The sequence below is a fragment of the Hevea brasiliensis genome, chromosome 2 (assembly GCF_030052815.1).
Source record: "Hevea brasiliensis isolate MT/VB/25A 57/8 chromosome 2, ASM3005281v1, whole genome shotgun sequence".
Lineage (NCBI taxonomy): Eukaryota > Viridiplantae > Streptophyta > Magnoliopsida > Malpighiales > Euphorbiaceae > Hevea > Hevea brasiliensis.
In genome coordinates, this window is record NC_079494.1 from 8,476,836 (window position 1) to 8,486,362 (window position 9,527).

A 9,527-nucleotide genomic window follows, 5' to 3' on the forward strand; every position below is an offset into this window, starting at 1 on the left:
GCCAATGAAAGATACATGTTTGTGGGCTTCAACTCTCCCATATTCAACTTCTCATATATTGAAAGAGGCATTAGGCTGACGCTAGCTCCAAGGTCACATAAAGCATTTGCCACACAATTATCACCAATATGACAAGGAATGGAAAACACACCCCGATCTTTGAGTTTGGGAGGTAACTTCTTCTGGATTATAGCACTGCATTGCTCTCCCAAGTTGATGGTGTCATAATCTTCTAGTCTTCTCTTGTTGGAAAGAATCTCCTTCAAAAACTTGGCATAACTTGGCATTTGGGATAGTGCCTCAGTGAATGGCACATTGATATACAACTTCTTTAGCACTTCAAGGAATTTGCCAAATTGTTTGTCTAGTTTATGCTTGATGAATCTTTGAGGGTAGGGAAGGGTGGGCTTGTAAGGTTCAGGTGGGATATATGGTTTCTCTCCCTCATCTTGCTCACTTTTGCTTTCTTCTTCTTTTTCATTTTTCTTGCTCTCAACTGAATTTTCTTCTTTTGTGCTCTCTTTTTCTTCTCTCTTGTTTTCACTTTCTTGACCAACTTTTTTACCACTTCTCAAGGTTACAACTTTACATTGCTCATGAGTGTTTTGTGGTTGGCTAGGTAGTTTTCCATAGGAATTGCTTCCTGATGAGCTTGCTTGTTGCGCCAATTGAGTCTCCAACATGCGGTTGTGGACTTGTAATTGATCCATGGTTTGTCTCATGTGTTGCATTTCTTCCTCCAATTTGCTATTCATCTTGCTTTGTTCAGCAAAAAATTTCTCCATCATGTTCTCCAAAGATGGCTTCGGTTCATGGGATGGAAGGGATTGTTGTGCTCTTGCTTGATATCCAGGTTGTGGCTGCCTTGTAGGCTGAAATTGAGGCTGAAATTGAGGCCTATTTTGCTGCATAAACTGCTGGTTATGAGCATAATTTGAGCTTTGGCCTTGTTGAGCAAAAGTTGCTTGTGGTCTCCATGTTGAGTTGTTCACATTAGAATAAGCATTTCCCATAGGTTTCTGTTGATAACCTCCTGCATAAGCAGCTTGTTCTTGCAAATAATCATCTCCATAAGAAGAGTAATCAACTCCACAACTTTGAGTTCCATCTGTGAAGGCAACTTGTTGCATAGTTGTAGGAGTTGAGGTTGTTGCCTTTGTGCAAAAATCACTAAGAAGCTGAGTCAATTGATCAAATCTTGCATTCATGTAGCTAACTGAGTCAAGTTCATAGATCCCAGCCTTCTTTGGCTCAAGTGCTCTAGGATTTCCCCATAAATGGGTATTATGAGCAATCTTCTCTAATAGATCATAGCATTCTTCACTTGTCATTCTCATGAAATCTCCTCCTGCTTGTGAATCAATTGTGTTTCTTATGGCTGGAGTAACTCTGGTGTAGAAATTCTGAACAATCATCCATTTGGGTATTTCATGATGAGGACATTGCCTTTCAAGCTCCTTAAATCTCATCCAAGATTCATACAAAGTTTCATCATCCCTTGGTTTAAAAGCTACCATCAAATTCCTCAAATGAGTAGTTTTCCCAGGTGGGAAAAATTGAGATAGAAAAGCTTGAGATAGCTGCTCCCAAGTAGCTATAATAGCTTGTGGAAGTGAATCATACCACTCCAATGCTGAATCCCGAAGAGAGAATGGAAATAAGGTGAGCCGAATAACTTCATCAGAAACTCCAGGTTGTCTTTGTGTACCACATATCATCAAAAATTTCTTCAAATGAGAATGAGGATTTTCAAGTGGGCTACCTCCAAATTGTGAATTCTGAACCATTTGAATAAGACCAGTTTTTAATTCAAATTGATTAGCTCCAATAATAGGTCTGTTATCTCTCACATCAGTACATCTAGGAAAAGCATAATCTAACATGGATCTTCTTTGAGGATCATTTTGATTAGCATTTTGCCCGTTTTGCTCGTTTCCTCCATTATCTCCACCAATAGCTCTATTTTGATTCTCCATATTTTCTATTGTCTCCTCTTGCTCAAATATTTGTTGTTCTTCTTTTTCTGCTTCTTTTCTTTTCTTGTATTCCTTTTTGTTGGCTCGACAGAATTTTTCAATTTCTGGGTTGAACAACAATTCGGTGTCACTTGTGCTTTTCGATCGTCTCATAAACAAGAAAAGTACCTGAAAAACACAAGGAACAATAGTGAAAATAAAAGAAAATAAAAATTCTAATTAGCTTAAAACAATTAAAATCCAACTTAAAACAAACAATTCCCCGGCAACGGCGCCAAAAACTTGGTAACTGTGTTGTGTATCCGCAAGTGCACGGGTCACAGTAGTATAGTTTTAAAAAAAATGATATCGATCCCACAGGGAATTGTGCTTAAATTAGAAATAAAAGTATAAGCTAATTAGAGTGACAAAATTTAAAGATGTAAAATGAAATTTGGAATTAAAATTGGTATTTAAGGAATTAATGCTAAATCAAACAATTAACTAAAATTAATTAAACTAGATTACCAAAAATTAATTTGAAATTTCTATTTATGAAATTAAGAAGAATTAAATCTAAAAAAAAATAAAGTAATTCTAGATATTGGATTTAAATTGAAATTGTTATTTATGAGATTTGGAGGATTTAAATCTAAATTCAATGAAAATTAAATTGATTCTAGAGATTGGATTTTCAATATTGTTTGCATGTGGTTTATCATTAATTTAGCCAAACACATGAGAATTGCAATTTTGAGGGAAATCAATTCTTAAATTTTTTGAAACCTTTTTCAAGCATCTCAAAATTGGTTTTCATTAAATCGAACCCTGTTTTCACGGTATTTCAAATCTAACAAAAACCCAACTAATGCATAAAATTGATTTTTGGAAAATTTCCCTTAATCTTCTTAGCTTATTTCTAACACTAAGAAAATAAAGTTTATTACAAGATTATCCATCCCCAATATTCACTTTTCAGTCCATCTATTAAGGATTAAAACTTAACTTAATGAGGGCCCATTCATCAAGCAAGGCAATAAGCACACAAGCAATAAATCAAAATATAACAAATCCCATTTAAATGGCTAAATCAGTTCAAAACCACAATACAAATCAATATTTACAAACCCATCTCTAGAATCTCAATCAACTACTCACAAATCATTGTTTAAAGACAAACCCAAATGAAGAAATGAAGAAATAATGGAAATGTAAGCTAAAAGGGGTAGAAAAACCCAGCAAATTTGCAGTGGTCTGCTGCACAAAAGTCTGAAAACGTGATCTGCAATTCTGGAAAAAGAAATGCAGAAAGTGCTCCCTTCTCTCTTTCTAATCTTGCCAAAAATGCTTCCCTTGCTCTCTATATCAAGATAATGATAAAATGAGGCTTTATATAGGCTAAGGGTCTGCCCTAGAATGGGTAAAAGGGGAAAGGTTCCAGAGAAAGTGAGGTAAAAAGCTGGAGTAACGGAAATGCCACGTCAACAATTTCCAGTAAAAACGACATAAGCCGAGCCAGTTGTGTCGCGGGTTGTGTCGCTCTCGGCGTGAATATCTGACGATCGACACAACCTGCGACATAAGCTAATTCGGTTGTCTTTGCAGTTGTGTCGCTCGGCCATTTTTTTACTCAACTTCAAAATTTTTGCAATTCGACTTTAATCTCCTCCAATTGGCTACTCTGATCAAAATACATCAAATTTCTCCAAATTTACCCTACAAAATAAATAAATTCCAAAAATTAAACTAAGAAGTGTGAAAATTATAAAATTGACTAAATATATACTATTATCTATAATAATAGCTATGAACAAGGGTAAATTATGTGCAAAAATTACTCCTAAATGATGATCTAAAATGCATGCATCACAGTCTAGCTCAGAAATCAAGTCATGACATTAATTAACATAGTTAAATGTGCGAAAATACCATATTACCCTCCATTAAGGAAAACAACTACCCTTTCCCAAATTTTCTCTCTCTGCACCCTTCTCCTAATCCACCCTATATCATGAGAAATTATATTATACTTATGCTATTTCATGTAGGATTAACACATAAAATGGCAAATAATCATAATGTAACAACTAAATGAAAAAATAGTTATAATTTTTTAAAAAGAAAAAATGTTTTTAATACATCAAAAAATAATTTCTTTATGGGACCCACCACTACTAATTTGTTATTATAGTATGGTTTGTCATTCCATGTAAGTTATCCTCCATGGAATTATAGTGAAAGCGTATAACTACTCCCATATCACTCCTGCAAGCCTAATTACTTCTCCTTAACTCAACCTTACCCACTAACTCTCACCAAACATCATCAGTCATGGCGTTTTGTCCTAACCCAATCCCACCTAAAGCCCCCTAACCCCAAAACCTAATTGATTTTGCCTTCTCAGCCTTGCCCTTTATCTCATCCAACTAATTCTAGCTAATCATCACCATTTTATGCATCTTGTCCTTTGGGTAAGTCTTACATACACTTGGAAGAGCACAAGAAATTTTCCCTTTCCTATCCTAATTAAGGGTGTAAAGTAAACTGGCCAAGCCGAGTTGACCTTTAACTTGTTTAGGTTCAACTCATTAGTATTGGTTCAGGCTTGAGCTCGGCTCGTTTGAAATATGTTAAGTTCAAGTTCGAATTATTTTAAGTTCGTTTATTATATTAATGAGCTAAACTTGAGTTCAGCTCGCGTCAAACTCCATAAACTCAAACTCGAGCTCGAGTTCAATAAGCTCGATTATGAATTCGATAAGCCTGAGATCGAGCTGGAGCTCAACTTTTATTGTACTTCTTTTAACTCACAACTATTTTTCATCATACATTATTATATGAGTCTATAGTCATTAATGATAAAAAAAAAATAACAATTAAAAAAAAGCTTATAACACAAATTACAACAAGCACCATAATTTAAATAAAATTAATTATTATTTATTCTTTCAATTCAAAACTATATAGTTTTGAATCAAAACTACGTAACTTTGAAATTACACTATAAATTTTATGTAATTAAATTAAATTTATTATTTTATTTTTCTAATGTTATTCTAATAAAATATATTTTTTATATTATTAATTAATTTCTACATTAATAAATTAATTTATTAATTTTATATATAAATATATTATAATTTGAATTTTTTTACTATTTTTATATTTAATTTATTTAAATAAGTTTAAAAGGATTAAATAAATTAGATTAATTAATTTATTTATTTATATTTGGTACTTTATGTCTTTTACTAATATTCTGTTTAAGATATAAACAATTTAATTTGTATAAAATAAGTAGAAAATATTAAGTAGGATAGTAATCATGAATGCACATATCTAAATTTAAGTTTAAAAAGTATATATAGAGGAAGATTTTCTAGTGCTAAACTTGAAACTTAACCTTTTAAAATATTACTGTTAAGAAAGAGAGAGAGAGAGATTATAGAAATAGGAACTAAAAGAGGGATAATATAGAGAATAATAATAATATATGAATAAATTAGTTAATATTAATAGATAAACATGGGGAGATTGCAAAGAGAGAGAGAGAGAGAGAATAATATTAACAATTAGATAAATTAGTGTTAAACTTGAAACTTAACCTTTTAAGAGTTCTGAATACAGAGAGAAAGAGAGGGGAAGAGAGAAATGACTTCATATTTTAAGTCATGCAGTCACCACCAAAATCATATACATAAGTTTTGATTTATTTAATATTTTAATATGGATAAAATAATTCAAAATAATTTTATGTATTCATTATATAATATTTTAAATTTATTTCTCATATAAAAATTAACTTTATTTTTCATAAAAAATTATTTTTAATTTACAAATAATTATATTTTTTAAATACACATTTTATTTTGATTATATCATAATTTTATATAATAATATAGTATTTAATAATATATTATTTTATTATATTGAGAGCATATATTTAATATTTTAATTTTATTTTAAATATGCAAATTAACTTTATTTTTTAAAAAAATAAAATTTAAATAACTATGTTTTATATATTAATTATATTATAATTTTAAATAATATATTATTTATTGAATAATCATAAATAAAATAAATATATTTAGAACATTATAAATTAAAATTACCAATGGAAATATTTTTATAAATAGTCAGTTTACAAGCTTATAAACGAACTTGAAAATGAGCCTATTTATGAGCTAGTTTGAGAGCTTGTTTAACAAGCTAGATCGTGAACCTGTTCTACGAATTAACTCGCGAGCTTGTAAACAAGGAAAACTCAAATTTGAGCTTGAACCAATATTGCTAAGTTCGAGCTAGGCTCGTTTATTAAACGTGCCTAAAATTCGAGTGAGCTCGAGTCATTTAAAAAAGGAATCAAATCAAGACAAACTTTTATTAAGTCGAGTCTCGAGTAGCTCACGAGCAGCTGAGTTCTAAGTGTTCAACTTTGTGACACAATACACAATTAAGAAAATAATGAAAAAAAAAAAAGAGTGCTACTTGACTCCAATTCAAATTATGAAATTTCATTTAAGTTTATAAACTACAACTAAAATTATACAAAAATGAAATCTTAGAATTCAAAGCATGCAAATGATGCATGGTATGTTCATGTACATGATCCAAATATTCCTACAAACCAATAGTCTTCATGTCTAGTAGTTGTACTATTTTTCTCTTCCACAGATAATACTTGGGTTCAATCTTCAATTTTTAACCCTTTATTATTAAAGACCTACAACATTCAAAAAAGTACCCTTAATAACAAGTGAGCATGAACAATATTACAGTTAAAACTACTTGGATATTTGCCTTTTAAGTTACCTATTTTTATCATAAAAAATAAGTCAAAACTTTTATAATAGTGTCAAGTTCCATCAAGTTAACTATTTGTTTACACAGTGCTCCACAAGTGCCACCATTTCATTATGGGGACCTCATTTTCTTTCATAATATAAGAAACTGCCTTCTATTAAAGATGTGCCTTTTCCTTATAGATATCTCATTCATCAAATGAAGTTTAACTATTTTATAGTTCAAGTATAGACATATTGATTCACCTTCCAACCCAATAACTCTATCAATGCCAATTTATACTCTTTAGTCTTACTTCTCAACTTAATCATCCATACCCATCCCATTGGTTCATATTTAGGTATTGTCATCTAAATATGATGACCCAATTCCAGTCATTAGCTTCATGGATACGATGGCACATAAAAGTATAATAAACCCAATCATATATCTAAAGAGATGTAGATTTCATATTGTTTGTTGTACACTAGAATTGTATAAACTAAAAAGAAATAAAATAAACACACAAAACACTAATATTTACATGGTTCATTCTGTCCACATAGGGCTACATCCATTGACATGCCATCTTCAACTATTATCAAATACAAACATCTATTACAAACTCAAAGATATCTACCCATTAGCTCAATTACACTCAAGAGAACCATCATTACATAACTGCTTATAGTAAATACATTAGTTAGTCCTCTCGGTCTCCTTTAGACATAATCCAATATATTTACTATTTTAACTGATATACCATAAAGGGTGCCTTCAACTATATGGGCAATAGCCCTTCCACCAATGAACAAGAATTCCTTCATCTTGAATTCTATACCCTGTTGTCCACCTTTGTCCAAAGCTTCTTTCCCACCATGGGACTACAACCTTAGTCTGAGCCTCTCTCCCTCCATGGGAATGCAATAGACAAGAGCCCTTCATCAATGGGCAAAGCCACTCCTTAGCAATTGGTAAACCCTCTCTCTACAATGGGCGACGGTCACACTCTATGAGCTGAAGCCAAATAACCTTTCACCATACTCATATTTATAGTGTTACTCTTAATCTAATTAAGAATCCCATTCAATTAAGAAATAACACTAAAATAAGAATTCTACTCTATATAGGAAATTTTTCTCTCATTTCTCCAACTCAAATTAGGAAAAGAGTCTTCCAAATCATCTAAGATTTTGGGTTATAAATTTAACAATCTCCACCTTGACACAAAATCCATCAACCATTACATCAAATTCTTGGGTGTCATCAATCAAAACTCCATGCTTGAGCTTAAACCCTTCAAATCTTCAAATCTTCAATCTTCATCTTGGGTAAAACTTGTTTCTTTCTTTGAAAAATCTCACGTTATCACTTTAACATGTCACAGCAGCTCCACCTTCAACAAACTCACTAAAATCATCCCTAAGCTTTGATACCAATTGAAGTGAAAATCACATTCACATAAATTAAAAAACATAAAATTTAACGTTGTTCGGTATAAGTCTACTCCAACAACAAATCCACCATAAGGAAAAATAATTATACAACCACTAATTATTTTTTTTACCCTCAAAATCACTCAAACAAAGACGCAGCTTTTCACTTCGTAAGCTCTCTACATTATAATAGCTAACTAACTACTCATATATATAGGCCACTAAAATCTAGTCTTTTGGGGACTTCTAATTATTAAACTTTGTAATTTATATTATACTAAACTTTCTATTTTATCCAATCTTCTAATTCTAATATAACTTTGACTCTAACACATACTTTCGAATATTTTCAAGCTGCAAATGGAAAAATTTTATAACAAATCTCTTTACTGAATACTTATTGGAATTCAATTCTGCCTAGAACTTACAATTTGAACCACATTGGTACCAATCTTTCTAACAAAGACTTGCTTGTAGGGTTTAATTTTTATCAATAGGTTCAAAAGCTTCAAATCCTTTCAATGGCATCAAATATAGGTGGCTTTTTAAGTTATTTACAAGCTTCTTGAAAATTATTGGGAATAGTCTGATTGATTTTCATTCACATTTAAGAGAAATATTTTGAATTCGAGTCTTTTCATCTATCTATTTGAAAATTATTTATCTTTATGATAAAAAAAAAAAGTCAAGAAAAGAAGATAATTACCTCATGTTTTGTAATCTGCTAATTATCATTTAGCCCATTATGGCTTTTATTGAATCCAAAAATATATGATAGGGCTTTACCTAGTACTAAAATGATTTCTCTAAAGGAATGGCTGGAATGACCAAGTAAAGCTGGAGATTTTGTTTTTACCTGAAGCCACGCAACCAACTGCCTGCTAATAAAATGTAACAATAACCACGATCGATGCCAATCATTCTATTGAACCAGTTGCTCCATCCAATGCAAAAATACGTTAGTTATTTTGAGTGAAAACCAAATTTTAATCCGAGGGTTTCGATTTTCATTATAATTCAAGAAAAATCCTAGGATTAATTACCTAATTAGTGTCGCAGTTAAATTCACTATACTAAGGGCACCATTGCTTATAAAAAAAAAACCATAATCCAGCCTACGGTAATATTGGATTTATCAAACAGCTAAATAGAGAAGGAATGGACATTCAAAAGCTTTGTTATCCAGCATTTATATATGACAATACAGTTTGTATACGGCGATGATGAAATTATAGAACGCTTTAACACTATTATGTTAAAAGCTTGAAATTTCATCAAGAGATTTCAAATTCAAATAAGAAGATTTATACAATGAAGGAAAACTGCCCTATTATGTAGCGAATCCAATAGA

The 9,527-nt window shown here is 31.2% G+C and overlaps 1 non-coding gene across 1 annotated transcript; it reads left to right on the forward strand.

Annotated features, from left to right (window-relative positions):
• Positions 1-1,425: 1,425 nt before the first annotated feature.
• Positions 1,426-1,532, forward strand: LOC131178107 (small nucleolar RNA R71). The gene has a single exon (XR_009147240.1). It is a non-coding gene; the product is annotated as a small nucleolar RNA R71 (small nucleolar RNA).
• Positions 1,533-9,527: the final 7,995 nt, after the last annotated feature.